Below are 9,200 nucleotides of genomic sequence, written 5' to 3'. Positions count from 1 at the left end.
AGATTTCCTGACAAAGACCGCTGGACGAACCCGCAACCCCTTTTTGATAAAGATGGTGAAGTTAGGGGTGACGTGGCGAGATTAAAAGGCTTCCAGCATGCCACTAGAAGCATGCTAGAAAGGTTGCAAACCCTGAATGAAAAGGTTGCGCTAGAAAAACGCGTCGAAGGACTAAAGGAAACGATGGAGGAAAGGGAAGCAGATTATATGCGACAAAACCGACTACTCCTTGATGCTCAAAAGAGAGAAGTTGACGACAAGAACCAAAGAATAATAGAAATGAGAGAACAAAGAAACAAAGCCCTACGTGATAGGGACCAAGCCCAAAAGGCCTTCGAACTTGCCTTGCAAGACCTAGACATAAACAAGGAAGAAGCTAAGAACTTACGTACCACCATAGCTAACTCTTTAGAGGAACGGCGGCAGTTGGTTGCCGAAATTAACGCTAAGGAAGAGCAAATCCGGCAAAGAGATCAGGCTATTGAAGACCTGGAGGGGCAAATAGAGCGACAGCAGGAAATAGTTGCGGATCAAACTCGCCCCGAAGAGGAAAGGGAAGCTGCTCAAAAGGAAGTAGAAACCCTTCAGGAGCGCCTTGCAGAATTACATACGCAAAAGGAAAACCTGGAAAGAGAATTGGGGCTTACCACCAAGGAAAAGGTAAAAAGAGCCCTTTTGAAGTATGGTATTCCACTGGCATTCGCGGTCGCTATTTCGAGCGTAGTAGGTGTGATCTTTTCTGCGCTTAAGGCTACAGGCGCAGGCGTAAAAAAATTAGGTAATGGACTAACGGCCTTAGGAAAAAAGATGGCAGCCGGTTTGCCTGGGCTGCTGGGTTCAGTTGTTTCCTTGGCACTTAAGACCGGCGGAGAACTATTGAAGTTCGTGGGGAATAACATTTGGATCTTGGTCGTCGCTATTGGAGTGGTACTCTTAAAGAAAATGAAGGGTTAATCTTATCCTTGTGTATTACTGTGGGCTTATCATCGTCAGGAATCCTAGGCGTCCTCGACGGGGGATAAGTAAAGATAGTATTCGCGCCGCCTTGATAATGCGGAACTAGCGGTATGGCGGTCATGGTGCTAATCGGCTTATGGTTCCAAGTAGCATCCGTCGAAGGACCACTTGACGGGGCGGCATTTATCCGAACGCGACCCAGCTTACCGGCATCGACGCCCGACGTTACCTTATCACTGGGACGAATCTGTAACTTCGCATATTGGCAATTGGCTATCATATGAAAAGTTACCGGCGTTAAGTCTTCTACGCTTGTTGGCTGGGGTTCAAATGAGAAATGAACTGGGTTCCTATTGTTATCTTTTTTTCTGTAAGGCTGTAATGGTCGATTACTTTCATCAACGATCCTAAACCCAACATTACATGACCACCCCGCTGAAATACTAATAGTACACATGATTAATCCCAGACCTCCAACCTTTACCCACAATTCGGTGTCAAACCATTCATCATTTACGTAGTCCTTCTCCTCCAAGTAATGAAGGAACCAATCTTCCTTTACATGTGGGTTATTCATATATTTAAAGGCTAAGCACCGTAAGAGTGCTAATGGTTTTGTGATTATAAACCATATCTCTTTGATCTTCTATGCTATTTACACAAACGCTCCCAGTATCGTCTACTCTTATCTGCAGCTTTACCTTCCCATGGCAATCGGTAACCATGTGGAAAGTCCAAACTGATAGATTTTCGACACTGCTGGGGTTGGGCTCTACGGAGAAATGCGTAGGCTCCCTGTTGTTTGTCTTCGCACGCATAGGCTGCAGTATTCCATTGTCGTCGCAGAAGCGAAATCCTACGTTGGCATGACTACTCACACCAATGCAAATACTACAAAGGATTAACTTCTTTCCCGAGTAGTTCAAATTCACTGACATACCCGTGACATCAACCCAAGATGCTTGGGTGTATTTTTTCTCGCCTGTGTAAGTCGTATAAACACAATCTACTCCAGCTACGTAGGGGTTGTTCATCGCCATATATAATAACTCAGACCAATACTTGCAGCTGCTAAGCCGGCTTTTAGTAAGTTATGGTCATATTCCTCAGGCATAACCTTCTTTACTGGTTTCTTTGGCGGCACCTTCTTTGATGGTTTCTCTACCTCTTTTTTTGGTTTCTCTACGAAGTGAGGAATGCTCTTGGTCATGTCAGAGTTCACGTCATTCATCCCAAACTTCATGTCCTTGGTAGCTCGCTGCAGCTTATTGTTATAACCCACAACGGAATTGGTGTTAATAACCAAATTACTTGGCATTAACCAACAACCAGGTGACAAAGCATAATCCAGTCGTACTTTAGACTGCTGCACCGCTAATTGATATCTCTGCACCGATTTAGATATGTCATTTTCTATTATTGCAGACTCAAATAAAGTTAGGAATTCTTCTTGCGTTTCCCGCGAAGCGCCTTGGGATCCAATGATGGGGCTGCGGGTATTTACCTGCGCTCCTAAGATACAGTATACGAATGCTTCAATGCTACGGTTAATCCTGGCTAGGTTTCTTAGACCTTTTCCTTTCATCAACACGAATGGATCCCAAGTGCCGAGGTAGTTCGATTGAATTCTGGTAATTAATGAATTATTACTCTTATCGCCACCCATATCACCAAACTCTAACTCATTACTTGGGTATTCCTGATGTCCGTAGTCAGCCGGCTTCTCACCATTGGCACCCCAAACGTAAACTATACCCAGCCCATGCGTCTTACCCTCCTTATAACGAAAATCTTTTTGCTGTGGTTTGAATTCATTAATTAACCTTTCCAGGGCTGCGGCGTCATATCGGTTATTCATTGGATTAAATGCCTTATCTCCCGGTAAAGGTACATTAAGCTCCTTCAACAGCCTCCTAACCGTAAAGGCAACGTGAAACCGCATAAATGAAATGTGGAACATGTCCGCGGCAACACCACAACCTTTAGTGGCAGCCCAGACAGCAAAGTTTAACTGCTGTGGCCAATATCGCATATTGGGTCCTGCTAACCATTCCCTGACCTCTTTACCTGACGTATGCTTTAACATCGTATCCCCATAGATATTCCTTACTACTACGCCAAATGATTGCTTACCCACTGAAATCTTCAGGAACGTTACCATTGTTTCAAATTCGTTTACACCACCTTCAGCATCGTAAAATGGGTAATCTTCCTTGCTCATTAATAAATCCCTTGGGAAATTAGGTGCTTTATTAATGGGGTTCGGTAATTGCTTCACCTGATCGACCAGCGTAGGTTTTAAATCCTCATTGCTGTACATTCTTTCACCGTTATAGTAAATACCATCGGGTCTTCTTTCGAACTTACTAGCACCCGCATGTGGAAACCTTTTCCTAAATTCTCTCCAATTCCAGTATTTTTGGTTGTCCTGTATATCATTCCCAAAAGCGTCGTACATTATATATATAATGGATGTTATAGCATCAGCACCTCCGCTCTATCCTGATTTACCTAATGAATTGAATGCCGAGAACTTTCGTTTGAATAAGGTAAATCTAATCCTGGCTTACTTGGAAGGGCAAACGAAACACTATGAAAAAGTCCGAAAAAAGTACATCAGAGCCCGAAGCATTTTACATAAAATCGCAATAACTTCCGGCTCCATGTCCGTGGCGTTAACAGGCACTGGCGTTGCTACTTCGCTTACTGGACCTGGGGTAATTGTTGGAGTTCCTTTGGCTAGCGTCGGCGCCGTCTGTGGCATCGTTTCCGCTGTTACAACAGGTATTATGAAACAGTTGTCAAGTAAGATATCCAAGCATGACACGACAATAGCTCTGTCAAAGGCTAAAGTAAATACTATCACTGACCTTGTTTCAAAGGCTTTGTGTGACAGAAAGATAGATGATGTAGAATTCTCGCTTATTCTAGCTGAAGAGGAAAAGTATGAGAAATTAAAGTCGGATGTAAGAAATAAAAAAACAATTGTAAGAGATCTTTCCGAGGAATCTCGCAAAAAGATCTACCAAGAAGCAAAAGAAGAGCTTCAAAGAAAACTCGCTCAGTAAAGATTTGCTTTGAAAAGAGTGTAACAGGATTCTATTTACATATTGAACGCCAACTGTCATATGCAAATTGACTAAATTACATCATCGCCTTGGAATCCATTCTAACAGGGGGTGGTTGGGGTCAATTTTGTAAAATATTTCATAGATTACATCAGGGTAATAAGGAATATCCTTATTCAGCTGACAAAACATCCACTCGGCTCTGCTCATATCAGAAACCTCAGGAATAGACTTACCGGTAATTTCAGACAAAAGATAGGGAATAGCTTTGTAATACTTCCCTAGCTTTAATTTTTCTAGCGTTTTCCGCAGGCTTTGTGGCGTTGGCTCTTCTAAGTGGTCTATAATTCTTTCCATTACTTCGTTATCTAAATATACTGGCTGATGACCTTGTATGTGACTCATCCAGTCTCTGAAGTATTTTATTCTTTTGTATGGGGTCTTCTTACGGCCTCCATTAGCGTAATACTGCTCTCTGGTGGCATTTGGTACGGCATTACGAATATTCTTACCACACTCGTAACACTGTGCTGACGTGTCGTCTTCTATTTGCATTTTTTTACCACAACAAATATACTTATTTGACTTAGTAGGTACAAACTTGGGTTTTAAGCACTTTATACAGAAGTCAAAAACAAACTCTTTACAATCTTCGCACTCCATATATAGACTAACATATTTTACATAGACGCGGGATGCGGGTAATCGCGGTACGAATCGAGGGGGGTACTTTAGGCGGGTAATCCTCCGGTGGTCGTTGCGCTGGAACCCCCATCCCCTATACTACTGATGCACATCTCAAAATTACGAACTCATATCATTTCATCAAAACCTCTAGAAAAAAATCAAAAATTAAGTATATATCATATAATAGTGAATATGTATGATACTATATTCTTTTCCGGTCTAAGGGTCATGGGATTATACGAAAGGTAATATTTGATGGAAAGGGAAACTGTACACCCGGTCCGCAGGCAGAAACTCATGATGCCTGCAGCATTTAGATTTCGTAGCATGCACAAATGCCAATAGCTTGTCCACTCAAAATCGCACATGCTTTTCTAAAGGAGATTCCTTTATTGCTTTTGTCTTAAAATAGGTCAATGGGATTACGACAGATTTGATGGAAAGGGAGAACTGCACACCCCGCGTTTCTCATTTTGTGGTACGTTTAAAAACCACAAACCAAGAGGCCAGGGACGGTTTGTTTTTGACAATGGCTGCGCTCAAGAAGGGGTATTTGTCAAACCAGTTTATTTTGAAGAAGACGAGAATGAAGATGAGCATTACATAGACCTTATCGAGCCAACATGGCACTGTGTTTCTCTTCGTCACGCCTCGCCCCGTGACAGAAATGTATCAGCAAGCAACAAGGGCTGACGATGAGGATTTTTGATAGGATTTATTTTTGTCCAATTATTTTATCGGCTTTTTAATTTTATTCAATGTATTGTTGTGTAAAGGGATTTTAAATGTTCATGGCCGTGTAATTTTTTTCTTCTTTTTTTTTTTTGCACGGGTTTTACTAAAATTCAATTTTGATGTAAATGATATACGTTGTATGACTGTTGCTTTTTGACTTCATAGATAACCCACCAACCCACCAACCCACCAACCCACCAACCCACCAACCCACCAACCCACCAACCCACCAACCCACCGTTATTCGCTTAAGATACCCATTTATGTATGCTTGACCTTTCAACTAGCCCGATCAATTCCTTTTAACGAAGTATGAAAAATGCATCTGGGCTTTGTATCAGAAATCATGAACTTAACTTACCAAGTTTGGGCAAAGTTATAAATTTAAAGCTTCAAGTCAACCAAATGAAACTTATCCGGACCCCTTTTTTTGTTTATGGAAAACGAGAAGCGGACGCCCCTCTACAGTACAGGATGTGTTTCACATGACATTCGCTGGTATTGAGGATATTTCAAAGCTAGAATCATTGGGTGAGGTTGAGCATGATATTTAACTATTTTATTTGACTATCGAAAGGCGTTTTATTTGATCGATCATAGAATTCTGATTGACAAACTATCTAAGTTAGATATCCCACATAGTATTGTATACTGCATAATAGATTTTCTATCTAGTCGATCCCAAAGAATCAACTTAGCTGGGGGTTGCTACTCCGAGTGGAGATCAGTCTCATCCGGGGTACCACAGGGTACCAAATTGAGCCCGTGGCTATTTATTGTAATGATTAACGATCTTAATATTGATTCACCATTTTTATGTAAATTTGTTGACGACACTACGACCTCGGAGATAATTCAAATAGGAAACGTCAGTAACGTCCAGTGTCTAATCAATCATGTTATTAAGTGGTCCCATGACAACCAAGTTCAACTTAATCCCGATAAATGCAAAGAGCTTAGGCTAAGGTCAAACGTCGAACTTCACATGAGCCGAACCTAATTACATGAAAGAAGACCGCCTTGTTATCCATTGTTTCAATTAGGTTTGGCTCATGTGAAGTTCGACGTTTGACCTGAGCCTTAGAATCTCATTTGCTTTATTGACGGAAAAGAGTTAGAAGTTGTTTCTAATACTAAGATTCTAGGGCTTACTGTAAGTGGCAACCTAACCTGGAAAGCTCACGTTGAAGAAGTTGTGAAGAAAGCTAGTAAGCGATTGTACTTCCTAGTGCAGCTCAAAAGGGCCAGGCCGCCACTTTAATTGTATACACTTATTTCAATAAAGTTAGTCACCTGAAAACTATAAAGCTGAGGCCGACAAGGATTATGGGTAAATTCATTTTACATGTTCAACCGCTTGATAACTGTTAATGAACTTGCGAAATCTTTACCGGTTACAGTCTCACCTTTTCTGAGCATCATCGAGCTGCAGTTTGTATTAAAAACCTTTGTATGTACATGCTTTTTTGATATGAAAAGTTTCCCATGATGCTCAGTGATCTCAGCTTTCTAGGTTTTTGGTGACTAACTTTATTGAAATAAGTGTATGCAAATTTGGGTTAATTGGTTATCGTTTAATCCTGTTGTCTGGAAATGGCAAAATTTTATTAGTGAAATTAAAAAAAAAAACGTCATGATCCATTAGAAAGCTGGTGTGTTAGGAGATACATTTGTTATATTTCAAAAAAATGAATTCGTTACATGAAGGAAAAAATAATAACAAACGGCAAAATCTTGGCAGCAAAAGACAATTCGATTGAACGCGGAGCATTAAAAAAATAATTGCTTAATTAAATAAGACTTTCACCTGCTAACCTAATATTGGCAAAGAAAAAAACACCAAACAACAACCATAATTTAAGAAGTAGTAGCACCTGTTTCGAGTACAAAATACGAATATGTCTGACCGGGTCTACAATAAACGAATGGCCTACGAGCTAGCTTACAGGACCCTTGCGCAGATTATTACAGAGTCTTCCTTTCTTATCTTGATTGCAGTGATAGGGTTCTTGGGTAATTCGTGCGTGTTGTACGTGTTCTACAAGTCATCTCGTCTTCGCAGTATTACAAACTACTACCTGATAGTCCTTGCTATCTCTGATATTACAATGACAACGGTAGTGATGCCTACAACGATAGCTGTAGCTATGACGGGAAGAGATGTTATTGGTGTTACTGTCGGTCAAGTCATCGGGATCTTCACCTATACTTTGGTGTTTGGTTCTCTACAGACCACTTCATTGATTGCTGTTAACAGATTCTTCTGCATTACTAAGCCATCTGTCTACCGTAAATACTTCAAGCCAAGACCTGCGATCATCATGATCATCGGAGCATGGCTCTTCGCGATTTCCAACATAGCACTAGTCTACGTTAGCGGTATGGGGACATATGTATTTTACCCAGAAACGTACGTGTACAGACTTGCATACAATAGCCATGTAACGAAACGAGTAATAGCCGCCTTGAATCAATTATTTTTTGGCCTGTTGCCGATGATTCTCACAATTTAGCCTGTTACTGGAAAGTCTACCAAGCCGTCAAAACACATAACGCAAATGTATCTCTGAGCCTTAGCGCCGGGACAGTAGGAAATGGACCATCTATGAATAAGAACGAAATTCATATCACCAGGTCAGTATTAGCGTTGGTAATTGGGTTTGTTCTGTGTTGGTTACCCTGTGGAACAATCTATCATATTGCAGTTTACGTGGACTTGCCTAGACATGTTGCAATGCTCATCACATATTTGTCTTACAGTAGTAGTGCAATCAACCCATTTCTTTTTTATGTTTTTAACAAGCCATTCAAGAGAGAATTTTTTGCCATTTTTTTCCCTCGGAGACGAGCTCGAGTAGGAACAGAGCAACAGAGGAAAGTAAGAGCGAGATGAAAAGACAGGATGCGGTTGCCGACCTTGGCCGAGCACGTAATATCGTAGAAGAAAAAGAAACGGTTTAAACAGCTGTGATAAGACTTCAAGCGATGTAATGACGTTGATAAACAAATTAAAGAGGAAAAATAAGAAAGGAAGAAAGAAAACAAAGATAGAGAAGAAAAAAATGTTAGTTTTTGGTTTTAGTTTTTGACAGGGAATAGTACTTGAAAAATCATTAACTTTTTCTACTTAAAAGGACTGGAATTTAAAACAATCTGATGCCTCTGATTGGCAAACTACGGAAAAGGAATACTTTGGCACTTGTTAGCTAGATTGGTTTGTTTGTGTGTTAATTTTCCTATGAAAACTTATTTTGATATTCAAAAACCTCCACATATTTATTGCAGTTTACGAAGCATAATCTTTAGGGAAGTTAATGGAAGAAGATATGAAATAGAAGAAACAAAAAATTGGAAAAAAAAAAGCATGAAAGCAAGATATTGCGAAGATAATAAAAGCACAAAACAATAGACTTATAAGAAGTACTATAAAAGCTATATCATTAATATTGCATGGGGCCAATTCAAATGGAAAATTCTTTTAAAGTAATAAAATATGTAACTCTATTTGAATATGTAATTATATAAATAATAGTTGCACTCAGAAAGAGAGAATAACAGAAAATATGTAGGTAGAAGTGTCATATTTGGGTTTGCTTTCAGTCTTGCTTCTAAAATTACGCACACCTGCACAATTACTGTACACCTTTTAAGGTAGTAAGCTATTTGGAGAGTGTCCAATAGAGTTTCAGAGTAGGACTTGGATTATTGATGTATTATCAATAGGTTTAGGCAAAGTTTACAAATATTACGTCC

Source organism: Actinia tenebrosa, unplaced genomic scaffold, assembly GCF_029948245.1.
Source record: "Actinia tenebrosa isolate PJP-AT-01 unplaced genomic scaffold, QUT_ActTen_1.0 PGA_scaffold0__85_contigs__length_37466705, whole genome shotgun sequence".
In the NCBI taxonomy this organism is placed as follows: Eukaryota; Metazoa; Cnidaria; class Anthozoa; order Actiniaria; family Actiniidae; genus Actinia; species Actinia tenebrosa.
The sequence above is the reverse complement of the archived record's forward strand: the minus strand, read 5'-3'. Positions refer to the sequence as shown.